Source organism: Rhinichthys klamathensis, unplaced genomic scaffold (genome assembly GCF_029890125.1).
Source record: "Rhinichthys klamathensis goyatoka isolate OS25496 unplaced genomic scaffold, OSU_Roscu_1.1 h1tg000055l_1, whole genome shotgun sequence".
NCBI lineage: Eukaryota > Metazoa > Chordata > Actinopteri > Cypriniformes > Leuciscidae > Rhinichthys > Rhinichthys klamathensis.
Genome location: NW_026606600.1, coordinates 6,243,000 through 6,259,103, shown reverse-complemented (window position 1 = coordinate 6,259,103; position 16,104 = coordinate 6,243,000).

The window sequence follows — 16,104 nt, the reverse complement described above, 5'->3', positions numbered from 1 at the left end:
AAGTTAATATGAATGTTTAGGGTCTAAATGAAAACTTTGTAATATTATACTTTTATTAAAAATTCTCATTAGTATTTTAACCCTCTGGGGTCTGAGGTGTTTTCTGGGTCATGGAGGTGTTCTGACATGCTCTGACATTTGTGTTTATTTCTGTTACAGAAATAAAGAATGTTAAAGAATGGCTTTTAGATTGTTTGAATTTATTTACAACACAACATAATCCAAAGATACACAACAAAGGACAAAAAAGCACATTAGTAAACACACTGATCTAAAGACAGAGACTTGAACATTCACACCTTTGTGCCATTCCTGAAACATAGTACATACCTGTAATTTCCAAGGTGTTTGATTTTTCACTTTACCATGTTCATGTACAGAGTCTCCTGTGAATGTTGAAGTCAGCAGGACTCATCAGTGGCATCTAGTCCCTGTAAAAAAAATAAAATAAAAATAAACACCTGTGAACATGCTGATATCAAGAGAAACTATATGGCTGCACGACTTTGGGCATACATTGTAGATTTTTCTGGTTAAAATTGCGATTTATATATATATATATATATATATATATATATATATATTAGAGCTGGGTTTCGATTCAAATTTCAAGAATCGATTCGATTCCGATTCTCAAGATCTTGAATCGATTATCATTATTCGATTCGATCCGATCCGATCTGATCCGATTTTCGAGATTTAGATAAGTGTTTTTGTTTTTTCCAGCTGTTACCTGAATTACAGGACTGTAGTTATGCAACATATTGATACTATTAGGCTATTATAGACATTTAACTGCTTGTTTTGAACTTCATGCATGTGTATTGAATGTTAAACAAGTTCATAATGATAACAAACAAGACTGTTTATCGTGGTGATGTGTAGCCTGCAGAGGCTTCGCACAGACAGTGAATGAGAGAGATCGAGAGAGATCGGCAGAGCGCGTGCGATTACCTGCATCTGTCTTTGAAGTCATATGTATTCGTGAAAAAGGTTGCCGTGTCAAAGGAAAGCGAAATATTTGTCGTATCATCCTTTTAACGTTCACGTCACGGGTATTTACCATAAATGCGCGTCAGGAGCACACTCTAAAAAACGATTCGTTGGCTGAACAACCATTACTTACAAAAGTAATTAGATTAAACACAAAAAATTAAGTATTCATAACTTTTCAACCTCTACTTAACATATTTAGTGTGTGTAACACAAAAATATAAGTAACTAGGTGAACTTAAATGTATGCATAAATAAAATGAAAAAACATTAGTTATGTCAACTACTATAAAAATTGCTTCAAAATTAAGTAAATCGAGCATAACATTTTAAGTAACTATATGAGCCACGTGATATGCAATTTCCCGTGATGCCTTTCCAGCCAAAAATTGGAGCCATTTTGTGAAGCACATATGTGAAGACGCTGAAAAGAGGTAAGCTTAACTTTTTTTAACTTAAGGTACACTCAATCGCTATTGCATTTTTGGTCAAGAAACTAACTTTTAAACTGAATTTCAGAATTGCTACGAATTTTGCATCAACAATTAGAAACGTGTTACGAACACCTATGTAGTCTACAAGTTAATGTATGAAATGAGTGACTTTGCACTATAGTATTTTTGAATTATTAAGCGAGTGTGCTTCCATCGAATAGGCTGTCAAGTGTTTATAGTAGTCAGAGTATTTATTGTGTTTTTCGAAATATGACCAAGACGTTGGCATGTATGCATTAATGGTGTGTTCACACCGAACGCGAATTTAATACTTTGCGCGAGTAGATTACAAAGTCAATGCAAAGACACGAATAGACGCATCATTCGCGCCGGGCGTCGCGAATGACGCGAATTGGGTGACGCGTTTGCCGCGAACGTCTTCCACGCATGCAAGTTGAAAAATTTGAACTCGAGCAGATTCAAGCGTCTAACTAGACCCGATAGACGCGTTTTTGACGCTCTATTCGCGTTCGGTTTGAACACACCATGAGGACAATTCGGACGGCGCTTTCCCCCACGGATAAATTCGTAGGCCTACTTTATTAACGAAATGTAGTTGTCATTTATTATATGCAGGCTATGAGTTTTCGGATTAAAAAAAAAATGTACTTTGCATATTTACAAATTCCCATATATTCTATTCTCTAATATCTATAAATGGATCGCGGGAAAGGGGGCCGGCCAGGCCTTGGGCGCGGGTTAGCCTACTGGTAACGTTCGTTAACATACAAATATTAAATTCGAAAACACATTGGCTACAGCTCCGTGTGCACGATTTATCATTAAATAATGGCGATCTTGATTCGAACACAATATTATTCCTAAATGACAGCTACAACCCTGTCTATTAAACCTTCAAAATTATTATCAAAATAAGTAAATACCCTTCAAGCAAAAGTTTGGCTTCAAACAAAGATTGTAGATCTGTATTTACTGTTTGGCTATTTCAGTAGTGACTGACTGTTAAAATGTTTTGAAGAGATTCGTTCAAAACCTCTGGACAAAAGTCTTCATTAATTAACTTGTTTTGTTTAAATTAATAGATATTATTTAATAGACTCATTTTTATATTTATAGGCATTTAATAATGGACTAATTTGTAACATTTAATTATTGTTTTTTTCTTTTTAGATATATTTTTGATAACCAGAAAAAAAATGTGTATATATATATATATATATATATATATATATATATATATATATATATATATATATATGTATATACACACACACACACACACACACACACACACAACCAGTAAGATTGTTTAATGTTTTTAAAAGAAGTCTCTTCTGCCCACCAAGCCTTCATTTATTTGATCCAAAATACAGCAAAAACTGTAATATTGTGATTATTATTATTATTATTACTACAATTTAAAACAACTGTTTTCTATTTGAATATATTGTAAGATGCAATTTAAAAGTTTTGGGTCAATTAGAACTTTTTTTTTTAAAGAAATAAAATAAATTAATACTTTTATCCAGCAAGTATGCATTAAATTGATAAAAACGTGACAGTATAGACATTTATAATGTTGCAAATGTAAGAGGCTGTAAGAGATTTATTTTATTTTAAAATATAAAGGTACATTTCTTTCTCATTCTGTGTTTCAATGCAATTGATTTTTTGCAACAGTCTGAACAATAACAAGTGATGTTGCAAGTAAATGCAGATTTCCTGTTTTTTTTAATGTTTTTTTTTTATACTCATAGGAATGAAGAGGAACTGGAACATCTCACATTGAGGATCATCACGAAAGGTGGCTCAGCAGATGATCCTTCACAGACTGGGGTAACGCTGGAAGGCATAGAGGTGATGAGTCACGAACGCTGTGCTAAGTGAGCTGGTCGATAGGAATTACGTTTGTGAAACTAATTACATGGAAATGCATGAATTATATCTGTTTATTAAAATAGTTTCTTCCGGAAACAACGGACCATATTATGAGATTCCAAGTCACAGTTCATTCACTTAGCACGGCGTTCGTGGCTCGACTGGTCGAGACTGTTTTCCAAGATGGCTCCTGCCTGTATACGCGTAATGTACTGTCTTTATAAAGTATCTTCTTATTAAACTGTCTGTACACTTACAAAGTTCTTCAATGCTTCGGTTTGCATGTAGGGACCCTCATTATGCTACCGTGTTAGTGTGGGGCTATTTTGAGCCTTGTTAGTGGTATTAACTAGCGATTTACTTTTGCTTATTCTATGCCCCATATACTAGCGTTATAAGCTAAACAGTTTTTAGAGATAAAACTCTACGTACATTCAATTATCATGAAAACGCATCCCAGAGAACGATCAACTCGGTAACCATGTGTTAATTACCCCTAGGTTCATTGTCCTTTAAGAGGTTTTTTGTATGTTCCAAAAGTAAATATTGGAAAAATGTATATCTTTTGAGTGTTGCAAAGGTGAAAAAGTGACCTGTTAAAAGTGATTTTCCATTTGTCGATTTGCCACATTTTGTTACATTTTATGTATGGTTTCAGGCTTTCAAGCCTTTGGCAAAAAATAAAAAATAATAAAGTTAAATGCTTTATTGTGTGTGATTTGCATGTTTAATTTATTTTAAGACATTGAATGTACTGGAGCATTGCAGTAAGCAGACCAATAGCTGAAGATCTAAAATAAGTTAAAATGGTTGGTTCAACTCTTTATATACAAATGGGCTTAAATGTTAAGTTAACAGAACTAAGATTTGTTTTGATCTCACATGGCCTGCACTGTGTTGGATTTACTTAAAATGTATATGCACCATTTTTGCATCATACTTTTTAAGTAATCCCAACTTGGAATTATTTTACATAAAATAAACAAGAAAACCTTTGTTATATGTACTTAAATATTTGATTTCACATAACATTCTTTACTTAAAAATATATGTAACGTGATGCATATATTTTTAAGTAAAGAATGTTGCGTGAACTCAAATATTTAAGTACATATAACAACGGTTTTCTTGTTAATTTTAAGTAAAATTATTCCAAGTTGGGATTACTTAAAAAGTATGATGCAAAAATGGTGCATATATATTTTAAGTAAATCCAACACATCATTTTTTAGAGTGCAGCGCTGGTCAGCATTCCACAGCGCGAGGAAGCCGCGGGGAAATAAAATCAGCGAGTCACGCATTGAATCAATGCCATATTGGTCTCTAATAAGTGAAGGATCAGCTTCAGCGTTACCCATGCGACGCATTGCTGCTCAGCTGAGCCTTGAAAAGTGGAACTCAAAGTTAAAAATAATTAACACCTTGTTTCATTACATCTCTTTTAATGAATCAGCTTTTTTGAACGTGTTCGTTGAATGAACGGTTTAATGACTCACTCAAAGCCCGTCGTCGTAACAATGTGCGCGCTGAGTGAAAGCCTTTCAATGCGCATACAGGGATCTCCAGTCGCGGCAAGTTAAAGTTCACGGGGAAAATGTAAGCCTATTATTAAATCGATCCTCTGAGTTACGGATCGATCTTTAGAAATTAATATGAAAATCGATTCAGAATTGGTGAATCGATTTTTTCAACACAGCCCTAATATATATATATATATATATATACACATACATACACACACAGTGCTTAGAATAAGTGAACACACCCATGCTAAAGTTGACTAAAAAAATCATCTTAATGCCTTAATTAAAAAAATTAGGAAAACTCCAACCTTTAGGGACACCAATTTTCTTTGTGAATGAATAATGTATCACAAATAATTAAATGTTCTTCCTTAAAAAAACAGGGTGCATACGTCTGGACACCTTAAATTCCCATAGAGGCAGGCAGATTTTTTATTTTTAAAGGCCAGTTATTTCATGGATCCAGGATACTATGCATCCTGATAAAGTTATCTTGGCCTTTAGAATTAAAATAGCCCCACATCATCACATACCCTTCACCATATAGACATGGTTGTATTTCAGTTAGCCTAATAGCTGGTTTGATTTGCATTGAGAGATGATCTTATGGAAAGTACCCCATGCTCTCTAGGTATGGTGAAGGGTATGTGATGATGTGCGGCTATTTTAATTCCAAATAATAATAATAACAATAGCCTATAGCATGCGGCCTATAAATCGTTAAAAAGGAACACTTCAGTACACTAGAGAAAAATATATGTTTATCATGTTACTTCAAATGTTTCCATTCGTTATTTAACAGTAAACATGGTTCTAAACATTATAACATTCACCATATTAGAGTAAACACTGATACTAGCCTAACATGCTGTGTTTTATTATCAAACATAAAAACATCCTCGTGTTGTACATGTATATTTATTTCCTGCCTGTCTAGGCTACAGTTCATATTTCAACATGTTTCCGTCGATTTCATAAATTTTAGTCTAGCAACAGTTCAACTGGAATGTTATGTTTATGCAACAATAACACTAACTAATATATTCCATAATACATTTCTTACCTTACATCTTTCTTGTCTTCAAATCGCGTTCTTCTTCTTCTGAGGTAAATCCAATGTAAGCTCACTGCATGTCTTCCAAACTCGACGAAAAGCAGAGTTTGATGAAGTTTAGTGCTTTGTTTTTTAGGTAATGCGCGTGTTCGCGTTACTTCGTGGAGATTTGCATATCAATCTCTTTTGCGCGCGTGGGCGTGGTCAAATTAAAAATAATGAGCAAGCCTTTGAGAAACTGGACATCTTGTTGGTTTTATACAAATTACTTTAACAGAGAAAATTTGTTTTCGTTTTGAATCAGATCATTTAAAAGTACACACTTAAATGATTATAAAGATATGTATCTCATGACTGGGTGAATAGTATTCGCTGAGTTTTGTTTCAGTTTAGAGACGTGCTCCAAAAAAAAAGTTCACGGTGAGGGAGAGCCAGAAAGCACACCCTGTTTATTTTCTTTATTTTACAAAAGCACAATGTTTTATTTCGATTGTAAGTGGACACATAAAAAAGAAGACATTTTACAGTTTATTTTTCATATGTCTTAAAGGTGCATAGCGCAGGTTTCTGAGTTTTTGCAGAACTATGCCCCCTCTGGCGACAAGCGAAACTGCAACCAGAGATGTGCACGCTCATGGATCACACGCACACGCACGCTTGCACGAGCTGTTCATAACCAAAAGAGCATCAGCCGCACAAATCTTTTGTTGACAGTCATAATGTCTTCAGAGGTAATAAAGTTATAAATCTGCAAGTCATTTTAACCCTCTGGGGTCGGCGGTCTCGCCGGCGATACCAGCTCACTTTTTTCCTTATCAGTGCAAAAGAGACTCAAATTACTCTGTTGATTTTGATCTTACATATAAGTGTTGTACATCATTCGATCCTGTTAAGTTTGTATTTTTTTTTTGTGGAACCTCACAATAAAAACAAAGTGTTGTGTTTTTCGCCTAATAAAGAAAAATAAACATGATGCGCGTTCTGCGTTCTCTCTGTCAGTGAAGTCCATTCTGAAACGCGTCCGAAAAATGAACTGTAACTCTGCAAATACTCAGTCAAACAGGTATACAGGCACACAGGCATGAAGCCTGAATTATCTTCTTTTAAATGAAGTAGTTTATATAAAAAACAAATTTTCTCATTTTATGTAATCTGTACGAAAAGAGAGAGATGATAGTCGTTCTCGTCTCAGCTCATTAAAGTTAATTTGACCACGCCCACGGAGCGCGCGCTCTATTCAAACACAAACGCTCTGAGGCGATCCACGCCCACATCAGCTGGATAAACCACCGAAAGAGACTCATATTTACGACGCTGTGAGGAATAATACTATCTTAATAATAATCCTGGAAAAAAATTACCTCAGAAGTGCAAGTAGTTTCATTTGGAGGAGCAACGGATCCAGCTGAGAAGGTACATTCTTTATTTTCAAGTGCTTTGTTCTAATCGCGAAATGGAATAGTGTCTATAAACAAAAAGACTGTTTGAATATGAATTCAAACACGTTTCTGTGTGTGAATGAATGAACAGCTTTTACCTAACTATATTCCAATACTGAGATGAGTAAAAATCGACTGAAATATGTTGAAATAAAATATTTTTGTATAAGCAACGTATTAAACTGCAAATTAACATTTATATGTCCTAATCATAAAAACGATATGTTACATATGAAAGACAAGATGTCGTTTTTACTCTAAAATACTGCCACATCAAATAAGCTTGTTTGCTAAGATGTTATTATAGTGTTTGTTCGATTGTAGGCTATATTCAAACTAATTAATCCGCAACTGTGAAATATGTATGATAAAATGTATACTTTACAAAGAAAGATTACATTTGAAATATAGTTAAAATTTTAATTGTTGTTGTAATTGTAACCTTTTTATTAAAATAGCAAAAATATATGTAGGCTACATATAAATAAATCTTAGGTAAATCTTAAAAGCTCAATATAAGCCTCCTCTTTAAATTATTTGTATTGTGTTTTATTAGTGACACATTTGGGATATATTCCCAAACTTTCTGTAAAAACAGTATGAGAATTAACTGCACAATTACTAGAAATGTTTACATTTGATATTATACAATTTGCAAGCACAATTTGAAAAATAAATAAATAATTGGAACTGTGAACCAATTTTGTATTATATAGGCATATATATATATTGTCATTGCATTCTTGTGGCTCAGTGACACACCTGAATGAAAGGGTCATTAGTATGCAGCCCCATTATGCGCTCATTATGCGGGCCCATTGTCTTCTCAGGTGTGAATCACAGCAGGTCACACCCCTGCGCATATTGCCTTTCCAAACAAAAAGTGTCATTTTTAAATTTAAACCAATCTATTGTTTTATGTGAATGATAAGGCAGGATGATTTTCAGATCATTTTGAAGAAAAAACTCTAGGCGACAACATCCATTAGTCAAAAGTCTTGTGGACACATATTTAGTATGTGTTTTGTGGCCTTATTTCAGAAACTTTAAGTTTTAGTTTTTTCAATAACCACGCATAAACAATATTCTCTCAAAAATACAAACATGTACATACATGTTGATAACACATTATGGTAGCCCTGTTTGTGCTAAATAGAGTGTAATTACACCTTTGCCAGTAATTTGTTTATAAGCAACTGAAAAAAGCACAAATGTCAGAGTATGTCAAAACATCTCAAGGACCCCAAACACACCTTGGACCCCAGAGGGTTAAATATAAGAAAGGAAAGGCATTTGAGTAATTTACACACTTATGTGTGAGGGGAAAACGGGGGTAGTAGAAAAGTTCGGTTTTTGTTTCCATCTATCTCCATGTATGTTGAACTGTTTTATGTGTTTGTATCCACTTATGAGTGTATTATTATGGAAACACGTTCATGAACAATATAAGTTATTACTTTGTAAAAGCTTAAAATAATAATCATACCATACACAGTTGGTCAACAAAGTACACTCAAATGTCTCACGGTAATAAACAATCAAATGGCACTATGACGTTACTGTAAAAGCCAAACAGACTAATCCGCCGAATTCACATTACCGGGAACAATTTACTATTTTTTACGAAAAAGAAAATATAGCCAATGCAACGGCGTTCTTCCTTGTTGGTCAAGGACATGAGCACCTTATCATGTTAGCAAAGTACACAAGGCTACTGGTAGGTCATACACAAAAACATAGGAAACTTTAGCATCTTTTATGGGATATGTTTTATGTTGTACTATTCTTCCGAAGACAATTCCTAGTTTATGAACCTGTTCACTGACAATGGTAGTAAAACCAAATCTGATTGTACATTTATCTAGCTTACGCTAAAGCATTACACATTTTACGCATCGTCATTTGTTGTCATAGATTTGCCATATCAGACATTAGAGACTGGGCTATATCTTACCGTTTTATCAAGAAAAAAAGCCAACTGAGGATCCCGTTTGAGACCAAGAGCAGACCGGAGATCTCTCCATTTGTTGAATGCCTTCCCGAGGTTGACTCTTGTCTTACTCCAACGCCTGTCTGACTCCAATTTGGACCTTTTGGTGGCACTAGACAAAATTTTTCTTTTCTTTACTTTACGTAGAGTTTGCGTTGGGGTTTGGAATGGACTACAAGCCGGTCTCTTTGAATCCATCTTCTACCTTTGACGCAGGAGTTGTCTTCACTGATGCGGAGAATGGCGGCGCCGGCGAATACACAAACCTGCAAGACATAGCCTGGTGAGCGTGAACGCGCATGACGTCACGCCCAGTCTCAAATTCGAGCCCGAATCCCTCTTATATATTTTACTGTACAGGATTATAGATGCAATCTCAGTATGCATAGAAGGGCTCATTCAGCCCATCAGGCAGTTCTTTAAGGATGTATAGGATAGAAAAACAGGTATTTTTAAAATGAAAAGTTGCGCAATGCACCTTTAAGTCTGTATGACAAAAAATGACGGAGTATTTTAAGTCTATTTTGCTGCTATGTGAAAAAATCGAGCAAAACGCGCCGGCGCGTTTGCCGACCCCAGAGGGTTAAGAAAACACAAATTTTACCTGGTCAAAAACAGCTCTGTTTTCAGCACGCCGTTACAGTGCATATGCCTTTAAATGATAATGAGCTTCGCTCACCCCGCCTCTCTGCTGGCGTTTTGATACAACGCACGTGGAGTGTTGCCTTGACAACAGTTGAGGGTATATTTTGGAGAAAGAATGGCAGCGGGAGTCTCTGAGGACACATCTGTGCAACCGTATCAGTTTGAACCGGAGTCGGACCCGGAACAAGATGACGGCCACAAAGAAGTTCGACAATTAAGGCTCGAACAGGAGGTTTCTGAATGATTGGTTAAAGGGATACTTCAGGATTTAGCATTAAGCTTTGTATCAGTAGAAAACCAGTAGTATTTTCGAATTACCGTGCTCCCCCCCCCTCATATCCCCCTGATATGAGAGAAAAATTAATTTTTAGTCTGGAAAAAATCCTCCAATGACGCAAAAATCGTCATTTTGCATCATCGGAGGATTTTTGTGCCAGAGGCTAAAGACTACAGCCAGTGTTCCGCATGTTTTCACCACGCCCATATGGGGCGGGATCTCACTCACAGAATGTAAAGAGAGTGTCAGCCATCTTTCTGTAGAAGCTAAGCTAACAGGCTCTTGCCTCTTGGTCTGTGTAGAAAGTTTGTATAGTAGGCTAATCACGATGGCGGAAGGTATTTTTGAAGCTGAAATGGCAGAAGGGGATTTCGAAGATCTGTTGCGAAAATCTGATGCTCGCGGCTACCTGTACGAGCCGCAATACAGCGATGAACAGTTGCGGGAGATGGAGGAACAAGAGCCGGAGCAGCTGCTGCAGCAGGGGAGCGAGACCTGAGCCCGGCCAGACTCGAGCTGGGGCGGACTGGTGGTGTCAGTGCTCTCGCTGTGCGCCTATGGTAACAGACATAGCGTCCTATTGCTGTCGCGAATCTCAGCAAAGCCATTTTCTTCTGGACGAGATCGCTGAATCCGCAGAGCTTTGAGTGTAAAAGTGTTAATATTAATAATTTTTTAATTAAAAGTTATAACTCGCATTGGTTGTGGTTCTCGCAAACCTTTATGGTGTGTTCAAACGCGAATTTAATTATTTGCGCGAGTAGATTACATACATACAAAGTCAATGCAAAGACGTGAATAGACGCGTCATTCGCGCCGAATTGGGCGACGCGTTTGCCGCGAACGTCTTCCGCTCAAGTTGAAAAATTTGAACTCGAGCGGAAGATTCAAGCGTCTAACTAGACGCGTATTTGACGCTCTATTCGCGTTCGGTGTGAACACACCATTAGTGTTACTAGAGTATGGATTAGCCTAGATAATGTATTAGCTTAGAGAAATGGTGATTTCAATTGGGGGAAAACAGTTCATATGCAGAGCTACTAAGCTAGGCTACTCTGTTGACATGGTCCTGCCTTGCATCATATTTTTAATGTGAAAGTCTAAGTCGTGTTATATACATTAGGCTAGTACATCCCGGTACAACGTACGCAATAGCACCATTTCTATGGAAATTTATCAAATAACTCACGATGTATCAAAGCAAGCCTAGTTGTATCCATTTTTCGGATTCTCCCGCCTATAACCGGTAGGTGTGGTTTGGGAGTGGCCTCGTAAGGGCAGCAAAGCAAGTGCATTCTGGGAGTTGTTGTCTATCAGCCACATGAGTAAAAAATACATTTTCTGCCTTTTCTCAGTCTAGAATGCTTCAATTTAAAAAATAATTTCACATTTCTACTATATAAATGACCAATATTAAATACACATTCATCTTCCCAGAGGTGAAGTATCCCTTTAACGTAATGTCACTTTGATCTATTTTTGTATGCACTGGCAGGGTAGAGTAGTGAGATACGAACGCTATGTGTTTACTGATGTATACGTTAGTTCATTGACAGATTGACATTACAACTAATGGTCATGAAAAACCTTTTTTCGCGATTTGCAAATATTAATATAAAGGTTAATAAAACTTTACACTTACTTAGTCTGGAGGTGCAGAGGGAACATAAATAGTTGCTACCGATTCTTTTTTCAGGAGCAGCTTCTTAGCAAAACCAGCTCATACTGATCCTCGTTTATAAAGCAGTCTGCTGAGAAATGATTCTCGCAAACATGAAAGCATTGACGTTGCTCGTGGGGAATATTCCCTTCGAAAACAAAACTCAGCCACTGTGTCTTCAGCAGTTCGGATTTAGGAACATCAAAATGACTGCTGTGTTCCTTATTACACCCAAGAACAGAACACCACAATCGCTTAGACGAAGACGAATCGCATTCTGCTCCAGCGTATCAACAATGACGGACTATGATGACAGCTCGAGCTCGCTCAGGGCGGGTCTTTGACTGTGTTGAAACGCTGCTGTCAATCAACAATCGTGGGAGGGGCGTCCGACCGTGTGACGTCACACGGTCGAACGGCTCGATTTGAGAAAGGGGAAAACTAAAGGAGATTAAAACAAAAACACTGGATGGATTTTTATCATTATATGATGGTTGTGTACAGGCACTGCCAACACACATTTCAGTACAATCAACTTCTAAAAGTGCATGTACCATTATATGACCCCTTTAAACCTCACTCCCATCTGGGTCATGGCATCAATGTAACCCCTCCGGTTCTACCTTCTCTGAGTTGTATTCCAACCGGCATTGGAGGCAGGCACGCTAACAAGGACGCTAAAGCCTGTAGCCTCTAGCGTCAGTCGCTATAGTGCGCCTCTTGAGGCCAGGGGAGTGAGGTTTACTCACACAGCTCTTACTAGCTGGCCTCCGTTACCAACACAGTCTCATGAAAGTGCGTATCTATACCACGAATGTCATTTCTCGTGCCATTTATACGCCAAAAATGGTTTTTGCGTGCATATGCTACGCACTGAAAACCCCTTGGGTAGGTTTAGGGGGGAGGGGGGGTGGGGAGTGCGTGCGTATTACACGCCATAAAGTGCGTATCATATGCACGCGAAAACTGCGTATCATACAGACGCAAAAAACATTTTTGGCGAATAAATAGCACGAAAAATGACATTCGTGGTATAGATACGCACTTTCATGAGATCGGGCTGCCGTTACACATGACTGTTACAAATTCTTCATGTAGTAATTTTGATTATGATAAAATTATATTTTATTGTGATAATTTAATATTTGCCACCTCATTTGTTTACATGTGCATAATAGCCTTTTTTCCCCCAGTATGCTCAGTCAGCAGTGCAATGATAAAGTGTTGCAACTGAAAAATTGATAGTGCCTCTCCCTGCAGATTTACTTTTCTGGATTTTCTTTTCAGCCTAAATATACAGCTATGTTTTATTTATAACATGATGTGGCAAAAGTGTTGCAGAGATTGAGCCGAGTAGCACTTGCCCAGCATATTGACTGGCTTCACGATGATGCACAGCTCCATATATCCCTTCTAATCCAACTGATATGAAGCCATCAATGAGTTCCCTTTCTCTTTCCTACAGCTAAAATACTGCATACAAATTTAAAGTTGCAATGGCATTGTGGATACTTTACACTGTTCACAGTTTTGGCATGAAAAATCCAGCAGTTTCAGAACCTTGAAAATGTATGTAACTATACATACTCGGAAACGGATTAAAATAGTTTGTTGGCTAATCATTCCTGTCATATATCCAGACAAACTTTCAATCTCTGTTAAACTCTTTCTGCAGGTTACATCGTTACATAGCGTGCACCATTGACATTGACAAAACTAATTTGTTCAAAACGCTGATTCTTTGAATAAAAAAAAATTAATGCATTTATGACTGAATCATTGAATAATTTACTCAACCAATTTGTTGAAAAACAGTGAATCATTCAGGATTCACTAGGATCCACTACTGTGTTTTGCTCTGTATCAAAAGAGCTTTTGGCTTTGTTGGAAGCTGAAACAAAAACAGATAAAGTAACTGGCAATTTTGTTTCAAAATTACATTTCCATGTTACTCAACAACTTGTTTAACTTTTTCAAAAAAGCTTAAATCCGCTATAAATCAGCAGTAATTTAGCTCACATTTATTAATATTAAAAGTGTACAAAAAGTAAATATGCAATGCAGACATGTCAGCAATGTAGTGTGATACATATTTAACAGTTCATCTTTGCAGAATGCCTACTGTTTCACTTATTATTGTTTTAAAATAACAAGCACTGTAAAGTAGGCTATGTTTTGCACAGTATGCAGTACACAGCATGCTAGTATTACATTTCAAAGCTATTGTGCTTCCTGGTGGGATTCAGAATGTGAGGTTGAAATTATGGTGTTGATTTCTCCAGGAACCATCTCTCATTTTTACAATAGAATTACTAAATCAATGGATGTCTTACACACACATTAATAACAATAAAATATGAACATACATTAAAATAATTAAAACTTAAATGACTTTAATGGCTGCAGATAATTCACCTAGAAGTGTGTGGGAATAAATTTGGCTTCACCAAACATTTACAAATGAAATGAAGTGGACTAAAGTAATGATTACCACTCTCTTTTATTATGAATCTACAAGATGAATACTTAAAAAAATACACATACTTTATAATGATTAATGATTTTTAGTCTGGATTTAGTACATGTATTTTTTCTTAATACCATACATTTGGATGTCATGTACAATTTATAAGCAGTTAACATTAATCTTTTGTGAGAAATTATTAAGGTTACAAAAATCGTCACAGATTTTATGTACCGTGGGAAAGTTTACCAGATGTATACCTCTATGTATATTAGAATCTAAGGAGTTCTCAAATTCTTTTCTTTTTTAATATTGTTATCATACACTTATGGAGAGACAGGATAACAAATCATTTTGACTGGACAGTGTTATATATTTCTTATATTTTCTAGATAAATACATGAGAGGCAGGAGTAAGCGAAGCGTAAACCAGTGCTTGCCGTTTTATTTAAATGAATGATACACTCAAACTCTACGTAACATAGGAGGGTATAAGGAAACTCAGAAAGGTCAATTTGCATTTTGTAAATACACAACATATTCCACACTCCTAAATTTGTAGTAGAAAAAAAAACATTACTTCAACAGTAACATTTTATTTTAGCTTCAGATGCATACAATATCCAGAAGATAACAACATTTTATTTTTATACTAACTATAGGGAAAGAGAGTAGACTACCTCTATTCCCGGACACAACCCTGGGGATTATTCTGCCTCATTGTTGTGGGTTTGTCACTAACTAGAGTGTCAGTCTATTTGGAGGTTGACGTTCTCTTTTAGGATATGGCCAAACAGTAGGTACATTCACAGTTACAGTCTCTTTCGCAGGGGTTTGGGTTGACAAGGGCACTGACTGACTTGTACCTGGAACAGTCTCTTTCGCCTGACTTGGTAGAGTCTCAGGGCCAGATGTACTAATGCTTTTGCGCCTACTTCAGGCGTATTTGTTTCGCAAAGTGCGTATAAAACCATGGCGAGGTATGTACAAATGGGACGCACCGATATGAAAGTGCAGACTGCCTGTCGCGGGAACTGAAAATGGTAAAATGCGCTTTTCTTGTCATGCATATGCATTCATGGGATGGTCAAGGGGAAAGTGGGAGTGTCACATAAAGAGATGGGAGGGGAAGTGTAAACTGCGCCTAATTATGTAATCCGCGTTATGCAGAAAAAGCCAGTGAAAGCGCGCCTTTATTTTGCGCTGTAAATTCTCCACCTCTTAAAAGCAGGTGTAACTTAGGAAGCGAGTTTCCTGGCATATGCCTCCTGGTGAAATGGCAGCAGTAATCTGAGCAAGACGAAGACATAGGCTAAAGAGACGAGCTGAAAAGATTTTTAATACAAGAATCACACTTTTTCAGTTGAGTGAAAACGAAATCATTAAGCGTTACAGATTAAGCAGCTACGCAATATTACAGTTACTGGAAGAAATAAAAGATGACATCGAATCTCCGACTCAGCATTTACATTCCATTCCAGCAGTTGTTAAACTCCTCGCTACATTACAATTGTGTCACATGCCTGTCCTGTCTTGTGTTGCACATGGGTGTTGTTATGTTGTGCCATGTGCTGTTGTGATTGTTGATCCCTCCTCCTCGTTACCTGATTAGTGTTTGAGTTGTTCCACCTGTTCCCTCTTGATTTGTTCCCTTTTTAAGTCTCCTCTTGTATGCAGTCTTTGTCGGTTCGTTGTCATACGTCTTCCCAGTTCCTTGTCAATGTTC